Here is a 5122-nt window from a genome sequence, read left to right as displayed (position 1 = left end):
TCAGTTGCACAATTTGTGGGCATATCGATCGGTTAGATCGGTTGGCTGAAATCTTTATTTCAATGTTAATTCAAATTTCTCACATGTTTCTATTTTATCTTACATTTGTGTTTTTCTCTCCTTTTCACGTCTTTCCTGCTTGCCTAATTTTCTGTGACTGGCGCGCCGTCATAGCGGGCCGCCGCTCTGTCATAAGTGCAAGCAAAGACAAAGTAAATTCTAACTGTTCTTCTTCGAATGAGAGAGAATAAAAACCAGGGGCGCGTTGGGTAAGCCTTTCTACTGGCGCGGGGCGGCAATTCCAAAACCCCAAAACCAAAAAAAAAAAAAAAAAACAAAAAATTATTTTTTTTTTTTTTTTTTTTTTATATAGGAATTAAAGGTTAAAAAAATAATAAAATTTTTTAAAATTTTTTTTTTTTTATATATTTTTTTACTTTAAATAAAAAAAATGAGGGGAGGGGGGGGGGGGGGTGTGTTGTTACTAGGTTCTGCCGGCCGTTGTTTTTTTTTTTTTTTGTATATAAATTAGAGCCAAACCGAAATATTAAAAAATATACCAAAAATTATTCTTTTTTTATTTTTTTTTCTGGGCGGGGGCGTGCTCCGTGGTGTGTTTAAAAAAAAAAAAAAAAAAAAAAAAAAAACAACCCCCCCCCAAAAAAAAAAAAAAAAAAAAAAAAAAAAAAAAAAAAATTTTTTTTAAAAAATGTTTTAAAAGGTAAAAAAAAATCTGCAAAAAAAAAAAAAGTTTTTTTTATATTTTGAAAAGAAATGGTGGAGTCACAGGGATCACTACGATTTGATTTCTGGTCACCCTTTTCGGTCCACTGTTACAAATAGAAATATCAGCTGTCACGATAAACGATAGCTGCTATTTCGATTGTCAATGTCGAGTTTTTCAACTTAACATTTTTAAGAAATAAATAAACTTGCTAATAAGAAATAAAAATGAACTTGTTTTTAAGAGTTCTAAAGACTATAATTAATACTAAAAATATTAAAATATTTACCGCCCTCAATATTGTTGCAGTATTGCAGCCGGTGTATTTGCTTTACTTCTTAAGAGAAGGCAAGTGTAATAGCTCCACAAGATTTATTTCCTTTAGATTTCCTTCAATTTGCTTCTTTACTGTTCTTTAATGTTCTTAATTCTATAACAGTCGCCATGTACATTGTAAAGCTAATGACCGCGTAGCTGCGCTGCCAGAGACGCAAGCAGAGCAGCGGTCTACTTATGTACACATGTATGTATGTACATATAAGGCTGCCGAAGAGTCGCCTTGGGAGAGAGAGAGAGGACTTATCATGTTCACTTGGTAACGCCAGCAGAGCAGCGGTCTACTTATGTATGTATGTATAAGGCTGGCGAAGACTCGCCGAGGGAGAGAGAGAGAGATGACGTACATATGTTCACTAGGTAACAACCCTACAAGCATTTGGAAGACTGTTTTAACAGAAATCGTCTTGATGAGTCTTTTTTGAGTCCCCTTGACGATTAAAAGACGACTAATCTCCTTGGCGATCGAAAGAAGACTCATAAATGACACTTCCAAATGCCCAAAGTATGATTGGTTTCAAATACAAATTTGTTTTAAAACGAAATGCAAAGCAATCGCCAAATGAGCATGCAGGTGATTAAAATATGATCATTGCTTGGTTTTGCTTTCTTACTATGCACTCATATTCTGCTTGCTTGGCTGATCCAAAAGCGATTCTTTTCTAAGCTTAGATCTAAGTTAAACGGCACTTTTTCTTCAGCACATGCCGAAATGTGAAAAATTTGTCATTCGATCGTGAAAGTGCAGTTGAAGTGGAAGTACAAAGTGCAAACAATATATCAATTATAACAAATAAAAAGGTGATTATGTCAGTGAAACAATTGCGTCGCGTGGCCAAAAGAGAGGCTTATAAACTATTATTTCCTGAAAAGAAAATAATGGAGAAAAATAAATTAAATGATCTTTTGGCAAACGAAAGTTTTGATTATAATCATAAGAGTGCTGAAAGTTCAAGCGACAGTGACAGTGGGTCTTGCGACAGTGACAGTCGGTCTTTTGCCAGTAGTAAGAAAAGTGAAGTTGATCTTTGTGAGGGACTAGCTAAATGGGCCACTGAGTTCAACATAAGTTTCATTGCAGTCAATGCGCTGTTGTCATTATTGCGAAACTGGGATATTTCAGTTCCGAAAGATGCGAGAACTGTTTTGCAGACGCCTTCCTCTGTGGTGGAAAGAAAAGTTGGAGACGGCACCTATGTCCATTATGGACTTAAAAGATGTTTGTCGGACTTCTTAACCGCTAATGATTGGAAGTTGCCAAATTTGATTTTAGACTTTGGCATTGATGGACTTCCATTATTTAAAAGCAGCAACACGCAAGTTTGGCCAATTTTGACAAGTGTAAGTTGCACAACTTATGTTGGGCTTGTTGGCGTTTATGAAGGGAACTCAAAGCCACATTGCGCCGTTAACTTTCTTGAAGAGTTCATCGCTGAACTTCAAATTCTTCTACGCGAAGGTTTTCTTTTTGGCAACAGGTGCTTTCAAATCATTATTCGCTGTATTGCTATGGATACGCCTGCGAAGTCATTTGTGTTGGGCACTAAGGGACATAGTGGCTACTTTTCTTGTGGGCGGTGCACTCAGAAGGGACAAATGGTCAAACATCGCCTAGTTTTTCCACCAGGTAGTGATACTACAGAGTTGAGAAGCAATGAATCCTTTAGAAATCGTGCGCAGCCGGAACACCATGTCAAGCAATCTTCACCAATAGAAATGCTGAACATTGATATAGTGTCCCAGTGCTGCCTAGATTACATGCACGTTGTTTGCTTAGGGGTAATGCGGACTTTATTGAAAAGCTGGGTTCACAAAAAAGGATTCGAGTTTTCCTTAGTGTCAACGAAAATAACATCAATTTCCGAGGAATTAGCTTTTAATAAAAATAATATACCGAGAGAATTTAAAAGGAAACCTCGAAGCTTAAAAGACATAGACAGATGGAAGGCAACAGAGCTGAGGCAATTTTTATTATACACTGGGCCTGTCGTGTTGAAAAAGAATTTGAGTCGGAACAGATATTGCCATTTTTTAAAATTATCGTTGGCCATGAGGATACTTTTGGACATACATGACTGCAAGTCAAACAATTCTGTTGCTGCTCAATTATTAGGATCATTTGTTGTTGACACACCAGAGTTGTATGACTTGTGTTTTTTAACATGCAATTTTCATGCCTTGTTGCACATCAACGAAGATGCCAAACTTTTTGGAGCCTTAGATGGGATAAGTGCATTTAAATTTGAAAACTATCTGCAGCAAATCAAGAGGAAAGTCCGAAAAGGAGGAAGTGTTGCAGTTCAAATCTATAAAAGGCACATTGAGAAGAGTTACCATTTGGGAAAGGAATTAGGGCAAGAATTAAACATATGTTTTGGGAAGATCATAAATGATAAAATATCAAGTATTTCTTTGAGAGGTGTCTTCATATCTTTGGAAGAGCCCAACAACTTTTGTTTGGTAAAGTTTTATTTATAATATTTATAATAAAATATTTAAAATAATAGAAATAAAGAAAAATGAGAATCTTCCAGTTTTTGTCGGGGCTGAAATACATGGATTGACACCACTTTTCGTGGAACCAATAATATCAAGCGATTTTAATATATATTGTGCAACTGACTTACGAACCTTCAATAATACAATTGAATTTTGCTTAAGTCAAATAAATAATAAAATAATATGTTTGCGAGATTCCTTAGACGGAAGCTATTTTTTCATACCGCAACTTCACCATGTCCTTCAATGACATAACTTCATCGGAATTGAATTATATTCCAAGTAATAATTTAACAACATGTAAGTAATATATTTTTATTAAAAAATTGCCAATATTATTTCTAATAAACACATCATTTTTAGTGACAAACTTGAGGATACCAGAGACCGGAAACCTCCAAAATCTTTTACAAGACTTGGTAGAAGAAATTAAACAGTTGAGGTCTGAGGTTTCTGAGATAAAACTCTTAAATTACGATTTGAAAGCAGAAATAACTGCTTTGAAAGAGTCAAATAAACGGGGACTCTTAAAGTTGACGGAGGAGGTTGTCTCTGTTAAAATGGAAAACAGAAAAAACAACTCAGATTTTGATTCTGATGTCCTATTTTCGGACATCCCAAAACTTCCCCTCAGTGCTATTAGTGAAGTAGCAGCATTTGACGAGGAAGTGCAAAAAAATGAGAGTCAACTTAGACAGTTCGTAAGTACTACAGAAACAGATATTAACATTTTATTTTATTTTAATTTTTTTCTATTCTTTTTAAATAATATGTTTAGAAACATCTAATATCGAAAGTTGGAGGAGATGGGCCCACACAATTTATTAGATCTGCGATCAGAAAAGTTTTTTCGGACAAGGTAGCTTCCGAATACAGCTGGAAGGGGACGAAAGTTAAACCCTCAGCAGAAAGGTGCTACATTGTATCCGTAATAAAAAGTATGTATTATTTTGGAAAATATTTAAAATATTTTTTACTAATTAATAGATTTTCCCTTTTTAGATATTACTAATGAAAAATATAAATGCACGGACAAAGAGTTGAATACGGTGCTACAAAAGCATTTTGTCCATGCCAATGACAGGCTGGCGAAGCGTAGGCGTTTAGAGTAGTGAATTTATATTACTTTTTTTTTTTTTTTTTTTTTTGAATATCTATGTTTTGTTTTGAATATCTATTTACTTTTTTTGTTATTTTTTAAGATAACATATGTTAAGTAAATAAAAATTATATTAAACAGAAAATTATTTTTGTTGCAAATTATTGAAAATTTTATTCGAATATGAGTCAGAAATGATTAAATTATGACTCGTGGAAGACTCTTTTATGATTAAAAGATGACTCGTGGAAGACTCTTTTATGATTAAAAGATGACTCGTGGAAGACTCTTTTATGATTAAATGAAGAGTCATAAGCGACTCATCAAGATGAGTCGCGGCTAGGGTACCATTTTCTCCCGACGAATGGGTCATTTATGATCAGAAAATGAGCGCATATATGACTATTTTCAATCGTCGCGCGACTCATAAAAGACTCAATTATGCTCTGTTAACTTCAAAAATG

General features: G+C 34.5%; 1 long non-coding RNA gene across 1 annotated transcript; it reads left to right on the top strand.

Moving 5' to 3' along the window:
- The first annotated feature begins 4007 nt into the window (after positions 1–4007).
- On the top strand, positions 4008–4661 carry LOC137573128 (uncharacterized). Its single transcript, XR_011031828.1, has 3 exons — positions 4008–4260; positions 4338–4497; positions 4562–4661. It is a non-coding gene; the product is annotated as an uncharacterized lncRNA (long non-coding RNA).
- The last annotated feature ends 461 nt before the right edge of the window (positions 4662–5122 follow it).

The sequence above is a fragment of the Drosophila tropicalis genome, unplaced genomic scaffold (assembly GCF_018151085.1).
Source record: "Drosophila tropicalis isolate 14030-0801.00 unplaced genomic scaffold, ASM1815108v1 contig_108, whole genome shotgun sequence".
Taxonomy (NCBI): domain Eukaryota; kingdom Metazoa; phylum Arthropoda; class Insecta; order Diptera; family Drosophilidae; genus Drosophila; species Drosophila tropicalis.
The sequence above is the reverse complement of the archived record's forward strand: the minus strand, read 5'-3'. Positions and strand labels throughout refer to the sequence as shown.